This window comes from Periplaneta americana, chromosome 16 (genome assembly GCF_040183065.1).
Source record: "Periplaneta americana isolate PAMFEO1 chromosome 16, P.americana_PAMFEO1_priV1, whole genome shotgun sequence".
NCBI classification, from domain to species: domain Eukaryota; kingdom Metazoa; phylum Arthropoda; class Insecta; order Blattodea; family Blattidae; genus Periplaneta; species Periplaneta americana.
The window spans coordinates 71,523,849-71,538,781 of NC_091132.1; the positions used below are offsets into that span (position 1 = coordinate 71,523,849).

Consider the following 14,933-nt stretch of genomic DNA (forward strand, 5'->3'; position numbering starts at 1 on the left):
AATCCTGTTATTTGTAAACGAAATTAACAAAGATTTTACGTCAGTTTTTCCTGATGACATGTGACTAAGTACATCGGCAAATCTTCCAGATGTATTCTCAAAACTAAACAAACCAAATCTCTCTCTACAAGCTAATAATTCTTTGACCGTTCTCAATTGCGCATGAGAAAATAAAGGGGTTCAACCGGATACCTGGTTTGTGAGTCAGTTGTGTAAAACAAAGGATTTTTTTCACCATTTCCAACCCTTAGAGTCTTTTTTGGTTAAATATGATCTCGTTATTCGAAAAGAATTATGAAATGACATATTCGCATCTCGAAACTCTGAGGTCACAATTTGAAACTTATTTTCCAAGTAAATATGACAAATTTTCACGGGTTCGTGATCCCTTTCATTTCGATATTGAAAATAACAAACTTTCATTCAGTGAAAATTGAACTCTCTAATGACACCGGACTTACAATGAAATTCCAAGCAGAAGATATGGCTGATTTCTGGGCCTCATCATAAGTGAAAAGAGAATATAGAGAACTGTACAGTGGTGCTTTACAGATTATAATTCAGTTTGCTTCTACATATCTATGTGAGAAAGGGTTTTCATCACTAACTCTAACAAAAACAAAATACCGAAATCGACTCGATGTATGTGACGATCTCCGACTTAACCTTATCAGCATACATCCAAATATAGAACTACTGTTCAGGAATCGGCAGGCTTGTCCATCTCATTAATGTGAGTACCAACATTATTTATTTTTATTTAGTGGATGAGATTATCCAAACTCTAATAGCCTTGAATTATTAAAGAAACGAAAATGTATTTTCTTCTATTAACATTAACTTAATTAGTTAATACTAATATTAAATCAATAGAATTAAATTAATTTTAATTAATTAATCTTATTTCAAATTATAAGTAGGTCCTATACTGGTATTAAAATATGCTACAAAAATGATAAATTTGCTTTCGAAGAGAACAAGAGTGAGGTGGTCCGCGGAACTGTTCTCACTTAAAAAAGTGGTCTCCAATTCAAAAAAGTTTGAGAAACGGTGTACTAAAGCATTGAACGATACATCGCTTAATAGGTAAAAAAATAAGCGAATATGCTAAAAAGGAGTAATAGAAAAATATGTAAACTGCCAAAATGGCGGTCATGTCACAATCGTCTATGATTTTCACACTATCACCATCTAAAACAACCAATATCTCGTGAACCATTTAACATCACGCTAACGAACAAATACTCATTAGAAATCTGTAATAATGCCTAACAATGCGCAAAAATATAGTTAAGAAATGAAACTCCTACGTAGTTGCCAAAAAAATTAATCAAATGTTATCTTACAGCTTGATGTCGACACTAACTGCCGCACTGTAGCAAGAGAACTACCGAAAAGGAAAGGAGGAAGAGTTTTCACACACGCCGAAAAAAATCGGGGGAAAAAAAATCGCCAAAATTGTCGGCGTGACGTTTTATGTAAAATTTGCGGTTCATTCGTGGCTTGAACCACGGAACTTTTTGTGCAATAACAGAGCCCTTAAATTGCCGTTATTCGCCCCGACATTATGAGCTTCACTCATAGATGTCGCCAGTGCCAAAAAGTGTAGACCACTAAATTCGTCAGAGAATATCCAGTGCGCACCAAAGGTGGGTGGGTCCATATTACTTTCATAAGAAATGATGATGGAGGATTTTTGGGAGATCGCTTGATATTAAGTCTAATTTAAGCAAAATAATACGAAGTAGCGATGCTAGTGGGTCTATATAGCATTGACTTCGTCTTCCCAAATTATTACAACCATTACTTGACATAGTCTACTTGTAAACATTTCAATTTCACCAATATTTTTAGTAGCAACAGATTTTATTTCACGACTCTTTTAACTGCACCGAAATTGAACTTGGACGACAAATGGCAAATTCTTCAAGAAGCCCTCTACCAAAAACACTGTACTTTTACGTGCATTAACTCTATGATATGGGCCTCAATAGAAGCTATGGGAAGGATTTTATCGCTCTACAAAATCCAAACCCAGCGGCAGGGATTCAAAAATTTCCGAAAAAAATTAAACCCGCATGTGTTTACACCACCTCCGAAACGGAAGCAGAGAAAATCTGAACAGGTTTACGAATCATTTGATATACATCATAGTCAACACCGTCATCTTTGTCACCATCTACTGTCCGGGTGCTGGGTAACTTTCGGTGCTGGACCCCGGACTCATTTTACCGGCATTATCACTTTCATTTCATTCAGACGCTAAATAACCTAGATGTTGATACAGCGTCGTAAAATAACCCAATAAAATAAAAAAAAACTGTCCAGGTAGAGTGACAGTTTTGAACGAACGCAACATAACCACAAACAACGGATGCCCTCGTTATAGTGAATAAGGCGCGAAAGATTCAATTCAAGAGAACTGAGTATACACACAAAACCTGGAAAGCATAGGCCTAATCACTTTCTTGCCGGGAATCGAACCCAAGTCCGCTGAACTTGTAGGTACAGGCTACACACAACGATTTTAATTGCAGAGCACTCGGTATAAATGTAATAATAATAATAATAATAATAATAATAATAATAATAATAATAATAATAATCTCTTCAATTTTTACTTGAAAACACCAACATTTCCTAGAGTTTCCTACCTACGTAAGTCGAGATGTTTCGATCTTATAGAAAGCAATGCAATTTTTTGTGAGTATTTTGTACCTGTTCGGAATTTTTTGTATAAATTGTTTGCAATAATTTTTGTGGCATTACTATGCCATTATATTAATAGAGTGAACACATCTTATTGTAGTCTGTGGATTGAATTAATGTATGTCACATTTTTATCTTTTTGTGTACCGCAAATATACTGCAACGATAGAGAGCACTCGTTCTGTCCTCGGTGTCTCGTATTAAATATGCGAATTTTGCAGACAAAATACAGTGATGGACGGTGGACGACAGCTAATGGTTGTGTGTTTATATTCCTCATTACTAAATACTAGTTAATTGCTTCTCATAACAAATGACATACGGCACAAAAATGTTATCGCAAACATTAATAAAGATGTAATAACTGTGCAATTGAATCCACTGATGATGACGATGATCACGGCCATTAATTACGCGCGCCATCTTGTTAATTACTACGGCGGCAATCCGAACCCAATTGTGATGACAGATAGCGAGGCCCGATCAAATGGCATTCCAGTCTGTTGGACGATGCTGTATTAGGTCGAATAGCGTTACTTGGAAGGACGTGAAACTGAAGGATCAGAACGTCGAGGGTGAGAAATAATGAAATTTAAAGGGATCAAACGTGTAGATTAACGGAAAACACGGCGAAGTGAAGTGAAATATATTACAAAGCAGAAAAGAAGGAAATGTGAATGTGCAAAAAGACTGAGAGGAGAAAGAAATCCAACAAAAAGCCGGAATAGAGAAAAGAAAGAAAAGAGGAGAAAAGGGATGAATTCATAATAAAGAATAAACGCAGACAAATCAGGAATAGTGAGAGGAACAAGTAAAGCTAGAAAGAAAAAAACAAGAAGGGACAGGTAAAGAGAGCAAGGGAAAGACGAGGAAAGCGGAAGGCAAGGAAAACAAAGGGAAGACAAGGAGAACAAGGGAACGACAAGGAGAACAAGGGAACGGCAAGAAGGACAAGGGGAAGGAAAGGAGAGCAAGGGGAAAACAAGGAGAACAAGGAGAAAACAAGAACAAGAGGAAGGCAATGAGAACAAGGGAAAGGCGAAGAGAGCAAAGGAAAGACAAGGAGAACATTGCGAAGACAAGCAGAACAAGGAAGAAGCAAGGAGAATAAGGAAAAGGCAAGGAGAAGAACAGAAAGGCGCGGAGAGCAAGTGAAAAGCCTGGATAACAAGAGGAAGGCACGGAAAACGGGAAGATATGGAGAACAAGAGGAAGGTACGGAGAACAAGGAGGAAACAAGTAGAACAATAGCAACGCAATGAGAACAAGGAGAAAACGAGAACAAGAGAAATCATAGAAAACAAATGGAAGACATGGAGAATAAGGGGAAGACATGGAGAACAAGGGGAAGGGCTAGGAGAACAATGGGAAGGCATGGAGAACAATGGGAAGGCATGGAGAACAAGGGGAATATGAAATTGTTCCGCCGTTTCTATTGTGGGGTCGTTTGTGATTTTTAGTATTTTCAGAGTGTCATTAATATTTGTGAGTTCGTGGTTTTCATCTATGAGGTGTTGTGCGAATTTAGATCTGTTTCTATTATATACGAAGTCAGAGGTGTGTTCCCGAAATCTTATTTTGAAGTTGCGCCGGGTCTGTCCTATATATGTTTTGGTGCAATTTTTGCAGTTTAACTGGTATATGCCACATATTATAAAAGAACACAACTCAGGAAAACCCCTACTAAATGAACAAATAGCCAACATAAATAATCCACTCTTCAATTTATTCAAACTATTCCCGCCCAAACAATCACGCACACAGATTTCACCGATACCCCCTCTACTTCCGGTAACAGACAATATAACTAAAAAAATACTGTGAGCAAGCCCATCGCTCTAGTATCAGCCTAGCATCAAGCACGAGCAGATCAATACACGTTAAAACTGTAAGTTACTTTTCTTACATGATAGGCATTACCCAAGCAGTTAACCATAACCCATACCAGTTAAAGGAATTTCCAAATTTTCAATTACAAACATTCCCAATTTCAAATTCATAAACTAATACTTAATCATATTGTTACAGACACGCCAGGCGATACTAAATCCATGGACTTGACAACCTTCATTCTGTTATAATATTACATCTATGGATACATATCACAGTAATGCCATCAACTATTATAGAAGTGTCTCAACATCATTTTAGCAAACATAGCCATGTTACGATACTGCGTCCAGCTCAACGCTAAATAACAAGATCACCACAACTGCCTCATTTAACTTCACACCGGCAAACACCACACAATAAGTGATCACATACTTCATATATTTAAAGTGATGTAAAAACTATGTGCTTTTTAAACAGTTTTTAAACAGTGTTTTGTAAACAGTGTTTTTAAATAGTGTTTTAAATATTGACTGAAACATTCTAATTTAATTTTGATAAAGTGTTGTACCAGCAAATAGTATATAAGAGTTAAGGTAATCATTTATGTAATCATGGCAACACTTCACCGACATAGCACAGTATGCACAAAAACACTGATCATTTAAGTCCACGATACATGTACCCATAGGCTTGGTTAACAATTAGCATCATATACATACATCTGAAGATGGTACAATTTACGTACCGAAAATGTTAATGGAAAAATATGACTAATTAATTCATTCATTTAATTGTATGATAAGCAAAGGCGGAATACACACACATAATCATAGTCAAATTGTGATAGCTTATCGGTATATCTTCAACATGAAATTCATTATTTATATACCTTCTCTGAACATATAAATAAAAAGAAATATTGAAAATGTCTTACAATATGGTGCATGGAGCATTTTATATCAAACGATATAAAGTTTTATAAAATTATTAATATTTACAGAACTATTGTACTTAGAAAGTTGAAACTTGGTATGTCCATTACCAATAACATTCTTAGTATCCATGATCAATTTCAAACAAATCGGATACATTTTGTGGATTTTGAAATATTCACCTCTGCCTCCCCTTAAATTCCACACACACATTACATTACAATTAATTGGAAAATTGCAAATAAACAAGAAATATTGCTTTAAAATTACAAGAAATGCATTTATTAGTATTTAATTAGTAAGAAATACTTTAAAATAGGCAAAATAAAAATTGGCCCTATCACTTTGATTTACTTCAAATCACTTAGCCTATAGCTATGAAAATAATGATTACGAGAAATAGATTCGATATAATTATAATAAATATAGAAAAGAAAGAAAAAAGTGAAGGTACAAAGAATAATCACACTGAAGAGGAAATCACGAAGACATAAAAAAAAATAAATTAAATTAAAAATAAAATACGAAAGAGGAAAAAATACATTTGCACTTGATGCTTTTTTACCTTTCCTCTCAAGTTACAAGGTCAAGAATAATAGTAACAATATTACACATGCAAGAGTGGCTCATAACAAAAAAAAGTTCCGGTGCGAGAGGAATGTCACCGGAAATAGCGATACTGAAGATTTCGCCTCGAAGCGAGCCGCTATATTTAGGCTATGATCAGACCGTTCCGAGAACGCAGGTAAAAGTTGCCAGGCAACCGATAACAATCGAGCAGCTGTGCGAAACAATCGACACACGCTTCTGTGTTAATCCATTAAGTTGATATTGTTTGCGCTACATGAGCCGGACACAATGCCAAGGGTTAAGAGGCGTGAAATGGCCATAAAACAAAATATTGACGACCGGATAAGGGGCAGGGCGGACCGCGCGTGGACAGATGACGCTCTGGCGTCCCCTACAAATTTTATCAAGTTGACAAGAAACAACATAGGAAGTGTTTTAATGTGACAATTCGAGAGCGTTCGGTGCCCAACATCACTGGCGTTTTATAAAACGTAAGGGGTGCAGGACCCTCCTAATAAAATAGCCCTCTTCTCCTGTATTATTTTTAATTTATCATTCCGAGGACCAGTCCGCTATCCTGGCCATCAGAGATTATTGTAGCACTCTCATATTTTATGCTGTGTTCTGATTTATCCTTCAGAGTTGTCTGCAATTTCATGAGGAATATAGTTCTGTAAAATAAATAGCACAACTATTTGGGGTGACGCACGGCGGCCCAAGCGCATTTTTTTATGCTCGACCATGTCGAAATGTAGTAATTATACACCTGGTAGCAGCTCTTTAATGGACCTCATTAAAGTACACCTATTCATTAAAGTTCAGGTTTTCCACCAATCAGAAAGCAATATGAAAGCGCAAGTATCGATTAATCTCGGATATGCAATCGAAATACAATCCAATACTGTCGCAGAAGGTTATGTTCTGTTACTATAATAATTAGTGTTAATTGTAAATAATATTCAAATAAATTCAATTTGTCATCTCATTTTTCAATGTCTAAATCAATTTCAAGGTTATATCAAGATTAATGTTTATTTTACTCTCTAGATTATATCAAGGTCAATGACAATTGTTTCTTGGAAAAAATCAAATACTTTAGCGTCTGCGCACATCTCACAATTTACGAGATATTGCACAAGGTCAGTTCCGCTCCCCAGTCAGAAAAGAATAACATGAATACTTATGAATAATTATAAGTTAGAAATATGGTCGAGCATAAAAAGTCGTATGAAACTTGCGTATAATGGTAATTAAGAAGCTCGTATGAAACATACTCGCGTCTTAATTACTACCATTATAGGCTCGTTGCATAATGTACTATTATAAACTAGGATGTATTTGTAAACAATTTTGCTTCTGAAAGTTAAATATTGAGTGAATAAGTCACGGAAGCATGCCATTAACGTCTACATAATATTAAATTTGCTACTAGACAAATTTAATTGCTCATGAATGAAGGGATTTCAAAAAGTAATGTACAGTAGTGGCAAAAAAAACCGGACCGACCCTTGTAGCTGATTTCAGAGCCTTGTTCACTCCAGAGCACGATAGACTGGTAACTAAGACTTTCGTGGTTCGAATCCTGCCTGGGAAGAAAACTTTTTTTGTTCCTTATTCAAATTTATTCCCAATACTTTTCGATTGCTGGTAAAATTCATGTTCTGGGAATAATAAGTTAATTAAGTAGTAAAATAACACTGCAATCGAAAAGTATTGGGAATAAATTTGAATAAAGAACAAAAAAAAAAGTTTTCTTCCCAGGCAGGATTCGAACCACAAAGTGTTAGTTACCAGTCTATCGTGCTCTGGAGTGAACAAGGCTCTGAAATCAGCTACAAGGGTCGGTCCGGTTTTTTTTGCCACTACTGTACAATATTTTGTTATTATATTTAAAAAATCAATAAATTGAGACGTAATTTATAAAGTAACATACGTATTGCAATAATCTGTTTACTTACATCGTTCAAGTACACGAAATGTTATAAATATTTAAATTATTAATAAGTCGTCTTGTCTTCATTATACATCTTGATTATACAACTTTTAACACTATATCACTTTGGAAAACGTATTATGTGTCTTTCACGTGTTAAATTTTGTTATCTTGTTAACATGTTTCGGCCTGCTATTGGCCATCATCAGAACCTATATGAGCCCATACACTACACATTATAAACTGAAAACAACAAATCCATAAATTTTCTAGACATCACAATAACAAAAGTCGACAACAAACACACATTCAAAATCTACAGAAAACTCACAACACACATACACAACGCATCCAATCACCCAACACAACACAAACAAGCTGCATGCCAAACAATGATACACAAACTACTCAACATACCAATGAACCAACATGATTACAAAGAAGAGCTAAACACAATCAAATACATAGCACAAGAAAACGGATAAAACCCCAACATAACAGACAACATAATACGAAAGACAAAACATAATCACAAAAAACATAAGAATACAACACAAACACAAGAACACAAAAAATACATCACACTAACATACGAAAAAAAAAAAAAAACACAGGATTGCAACCTCATTCAAGAAATTAAATTACAACATCGCATACAGAACAAATAATACTCCACAAAAACATCTCAACAACACAAACAAACAAATACAATCACACATGCGTATACAAACTCAAATGTAACACCTGCAACAACTTCTACATAGGACAGGTAAGCAGATCATTCCAAACACGTTTCAAGGAACACATCACAGCCATAACAAAATTACAAATCACTTCCACATATGCAGAACACATCACAAATGCTAACCACACATACAGAGACAACAACATAAACATGGAAATTCTACACATCCAACCAAAAAGCAAGAAACTAAACACACAAGAACAATACGAAATATAAAAAAAAAACACAAAAAAACACATCCAAATGAAATTCTCAACACCTAACTCAATTTCAGATCACACATACTCTCTGACACATTACACTACACAAATACACCCCCACAGGAAACAAAACAAAAGCTCTAAGATCAGCAACAACCAGTTCTGATGATGGCCAATAGCAGATCGAAACATATTAATAAGGTAACATAAAATTTATAACGTGAAAGACACATAATACGTTTTCCAAAAAAATATTAATAAGTTATGCTGAGACACACGAGTAAAAAAAAAAATATATTTTATGAAACTACACAGAAAATGTTTCAGGAGATCCTCAATTCATCTCTGTTCAGTTTTGTCCCAATCACACACTCTCTTCGAAAAACTTTTAATTTCTTCTTCACTAGATAAATAGGCCTATTCCTGAATTTTTTTTCAAATCCTCCATTTTCTTTACATTTATTAGAAGACTGTGCAAGTATGCTCTTTTTCTTGGCATCACAATGGCTGTCTTAATCTTTCACTGTTATACAAATGATTATTTTTATTCCCCTTTTCTTTTTAACGGATTTATTTATCTCACTGTCCCCAGCTGAAAAATATTGGCATAGTAAGTTATGTATAAACAATCAGAACAAATACAAATTAAATACAACTTGTTTTACTGAATGAGTGACCTGCGTGTTTTTTACAGCTACAGGGGTTCTACACACAGACTTGCTATATTTCAACATAAAATGATACGTCTAGGTTGCGACTTTCATTTTTTCACATAAAACGAAAATTACAAAATGAGTGACTTAGGTTTTAAAAATAACCGATTCAATTGGTATTGCTTTGTTACGAATTTTCAATTTTACTGATCTGTATCTACTGTAAATAGGCTATTAATTTTTTCATAATCTATGGTTTAAATTTCAAATTGTGTATAAAACTCAATTTGTCTTCCGTAATTATTCCAGTTCGAGATCTTGGAACTGACTATAGATCTCTTATTCCCGTTCAGCAAACATCTAACGCTCACTTTATTTATATAAATGCGTAACACCTTTAGCGTCTCCACCTCTTTACAGACATTCCTCTGCAATTTGCTCATGGCCAGAAAGAGCCTCTGTCCCTACACGAGATAGTATAGGGTGTTGCAGAAACACATACCTGCTACTGGTGATATTTTCCTCATGACGCACCACCTCGACTTCCACTATAAATAAAATAGAGACATAAATGAATAATGTGAACACCAGACAATACACTCCATCACCAAAATCACAAGCCACGTAGAAACTTTCTTATGGAATCACCTACTATGCAGCATTTACACATTCGAAACGAAATAGCATATGCAAGTTTTACGAATCGTTAGCCAGAGTGTCCCACAAGCGATTCGGATTAAGTTCAATGGAATTTTCCACTGGTATTCTATTACATAGAACATTACGAAGAAAAACGACCGTTACATTTTTCTCCCGTTAGCAGTACTATGGTAAGGACAAATTGTATACTTGAAAAACATAAAAAGACAAATTCACAAATAATTATAATAGGCAATTGAAATAAAATAGGTATTCGCTCTCTGAAATTACTATATCTTGTTTTTCGTGAACATATAATGCAATTATTCATATATTTCCTAAGCTGCAAGCTCCGATCAACTTTGAAAATGCATCAGCATGAGGTATCACGTCTGTGGCTCAGTGTTAGCATGTTGATCTTCTTTCAGGCAGCCTCAGTTCTATTTTCGGTCTGGCCCTGATGGAATAATACAGGAGAAACAAAGTAGAGGTTACAGAAAGTTTATCTCGGGGTATTCCCATTTCTCTCTTTCATTCCACAAACATTTTTCACTTCCTCTCATTTCATTATATCTCCATTGGTTAAGAATAGGCTTGGAATAAAATCTTGGGGTTTATACGGGTCTCCGAAGTTGTTATAGGATGTATGGGCTTGGGGCTGAAGGTCCTAGAGACATATAGGCCTATACTCGTCTGGGAACAGAATCCGGCTGTCAGGGTAAAAGCAGGATGGCCAACCTGTTAGCATCGGATTCACGAATGCTATCCAGGCCACCTGTCGGACTTGGACAATCATCGGAGAATGCGCCAAAGTTAGCTTAAGTACAAGGATCCGTCCCGGGTCCGATCCTCGGAAAGCTAAGCCAAGTCATAGTTAAAAATAGCTAGGACAAAGTCTTGGGATTGCTATTGGATTAGTAGGGATCTCAGATGTTGGTACAGGATTTAAGAACTTGGATCTCAGGATCCTGGGCTTATAAGTAGGCCTACTTGTCTGGGGAGAGGATCTGGATCTGTCAGGACGGGATGGCTTTTCTGTCAGCATCGAATTCACGAATACCACCTGTTGGACTCCACAATCATCGCATATAAAGCGCACAACGTAAGCCTAAGTTCATGGATCCATTAGAGTTATCACAAAAAACCAGCCAGCACGCCATTGGTACATTTACATAAATTTATCTTGTTTATTTGTGTAATAGGCTACCACGTGCTTACGATTATCCATTACAGCATTGGCTTTCGCTATTACAGCAGAGAAACAAAAGCAGACAAGCCGATTGGTTAAGGCAGTGTATGTCACTTTCTTTTTACTGCAGTGAATTCAGATTAGGAGGGTGACTTCTGTATATTCTAATATTAACAAAGGTTATAATGATTATCAGTAATACCTGAAGTATAAGTGATTGTTTCACTCATGTACCAATTACGCCGAAACAGTGTACGAATCCGTTGAATTTAAAAGATCATATACATCTATCAGTACAATTTTGTCAATTTTATATTGCCATATATCTTGTCTCTGATGATTTCCAACTGCTAAGTTAAGGTTGGTAATGTATTCTAAGTATTTATAAGGCAATGAAAGTTGTTGTTTTGGTATGTTCATATAAATCAATGAGAAACATCATATGAAGCGTTCAGAGCCATAGTGGGCCAAGCGCCATTTATTAAAAACTGAGAAAGCAGGGTTTAAATTTAAGTTTAATAAAGATTGATAATGTCATTTAGTTTTAACATGCATTCTTTATATTACCTGCTATATGTTTCGTTAAATTATAATAATTAATTTTAACCCTATTTTCCTTCGCTTTTTATTTATGGCGCTTGGTCCACCATGGCTCTGAACCCTTCATATAGTTATTTATGTATTAAAATGAGGTAAGTAGTTTTTACTAGCAGAGAACGAGTTTGCAATTAGGTAGTCTGAGACTAGCGAATTGCATAGTATAATGTTTCCTCTGCTCCCACATTTTACATAACAAAAATATATTTCTTCACTTTACATGATTTAACGTCAGAACTATAGAGCGAGTTAGGTCAGACGGTAACGTTTGATACTTTCATTCGGGAGGTCCCGGATTTAAACCCCGTGGCCGACCAATTTAACTGCGGTTTTTCATGGTTTCCCTTCAGTCACAAAGACAAATGTCGGATTGGTATTTACATACTATGATTCATCACAGCCTCAATCACCAATATCATAATGATCAGTTACATGAACATAAGTCATCTACATACAGTATAGGCCTAACACAGAACAGAAAACAGGAACGCGACAATAATAAAAACGATCTACTGGTATACCCAAAGATCGTAAATACGCGATATGACCACAGATCTTAAAGGCCGTATGTATGTATGTGGGTATGTATGTATGTGCGTATGTATGTATGTGGGTATGTATGTATGTATGTGGGTATGTATGTATCAGAACTGTTGGAAAGGTCGTCGAGTTTTGAGTAGGCCTACTCTTTTGTTAGTTGCTATGCGACTGTTAAACGAAACATTTATTACTTAAAAATAATGTGACTTATGTCTCTTTTTCACTAGCAAAGAATAATATCACGGTAAAATCCATTTTCCAATTCTATTATTTAATATGGATTTTACATCACTAATAAAAATGTTGTAAATAATTCATTACGCAACTAGTTAGGTAATGATACTGCTATCACCTAACTGTTTGCGTAATGTGAACCACACGTTAAGTAAAATAAAATGGAATTGTTTTTATTTGTAATCAACATTCATATCTTACGCGGGATTTCGATGTTACTAAATTTAATATTCAATTGCAGAATTTGCAGCATTTTCGATATCTGAATTCTCGTTTGAACTCATTTCAACCATGTTTATTTCTCCTAGTGCTGTTCTTCTTCTGTTATAAACAAAAACTTATCATGTTCAAAACTAATAAAGCAAACAGAAACGAATCGCCTCTCGCAGGAAGAAAGAATAATACAATCACTTTTATTAAAAATTAAATTTTTTTACCAAACTGGATAAAACATTGTACGATATACATATCATAACTTCATATTACAATACTCGACTGGTTATCAAACTCGGCCTAAGGCCTCGTTTGGCAACTTTCCAATGTCGTATTGTAATATGTAGCTGTAACTATTACTTCCCTAATAAGGTAATAACAGCATAGGCCTACTTACGGCAATGCGAGTGGAAAAATAACATTATTAACTAGTACTAGATATTTCCATGGAGGATGTGCCAATAGAAATCCTGGCAGTGATAGTGTTAGGCATAATAATAATAATAATAATAATAATAATAATAATAATAATAATAATAATAATAATAATGCTTTATTTTTTCTGGCAGAGTTAAGGCTGTGAGGCCTTCTCTTCCACTTAACCGGAAGATAAAAAGGAAATACATGATAATAATTAGTACAACAGAAAGTTAAAGATATACGTACTTAAGACATGATCTAAACAGAAAAAAAATACGCATAAGCCAGAAGATTATCGAACCTGCTTAAACTAAATGACAAATTAAATAATATGATTACTTCATAAACTTGTTATACTTGTGAATTTTAATATATATTCTGGGATACTGTGCGTTCTAAAATAAATTTGGACTTGAAAGCGTTTAAGATCGGGCAACCCCTGACATCGGTAGGTAATGAATTCCAAGAACGGACAGTGTCTATTGTAAAGTCCACATCTGTGGAGTAATGATCAGCGCGTCTGGCTGCGAAACCAGGTGGCCCGGGTTCGATTCCCGGTAGGGGCAAGTTACCTGGTTGAGGTTTTTTCCGGGGTTTTCCCTCAACCCAATATGAGCAAATGCTGGGTAACTTTCGGTGTTGGACTCCGGACTCATTTCACCGGCATTATCACCTTCATCTCATTCAGACGCTAAATAACCTTAGATGTTGATAAAGCGTCGTAAAATAACCTACTAAAATAAAAAAAAGATCTATTGTAAAAGACGAAGAATACGTGAAAGTTCTGTAAAGAGAGACTGACAATAGAGTGTCGTGTCGTGACCGGGTAGCCTATAAAGATTTGATGTGTGGATAGATGCAAGGTATTCAGGGGTTGATGTATGCAAAATCTGATAGAGCAGAGAAACGCGTATTTTGCGGGCTACCGGCGGTAGCCCAAGGAAATTACAAAAGAAAAAGTTTATAATATAACATAATGTAATAATTTTGTATTATTAGTTTTACCATAGTAATTAAAATTAAAGTAATTGTTAGATATATTTTGTGTAATAATAGGGTCAGCGGTAGCCCAAACCCTTTAACCAGTATACGCCCCTGCAGTGAGAAAGGCAATGCAAAATGCGTCTGTCACCCAGCCGAAGCCATGACAATTCATCGAAAGGCGTGAGATATCATAGAGACGGTAGTGGTAATGGTAGTGGTAGTGATCGTGGTCATAGTGGTCGCAGCAATAGTAATAATAATAGTAATAACCAGGGAACGGATTTATATGGACTAAAAATATATGAAATATGTAAATATATATGTAGTTATTTTTACCAAAATATGGAATTAAATATGGATTTTTACCAAAATATGGAATTAAATATGGACTTAAAATTATAAAAAAATGACTATGTACGTTAAATATTGGTACATTTTAATCAAACTAAACAAAAAATATAATGGACGTACCTTATCTTCCAATGTAGTTTCAACAAAACACAATTTTTATTGTCTGTTACCATAACAATAGGTTACAAACA

The 14,933-nt window shown here is 35.2% G+C and overlaps 1 long non-coding RNA gene across 1 annotated transcript in view; it reads right to left on the bottom strand.

Annotated features, from left to right (window-relative positions):
• LOC138716142 (uncharacterized) overlaps positions 1–14,933 on the bottom strand; it is a 230,393-nt gene that overhangs the window by 152,636 nt on the left and 62,824 nt on the right. Inside the window, exon 2 of the long non-coding RNA XR_011336580.1 lies at positions 10,078–10,123. This is a non-coding gene — a long non-coding RNA (uncharacterized lncRNA). The remainder of the gene's footprint in view (positions 1–10,077; positions 10,124–14,933) is intronic.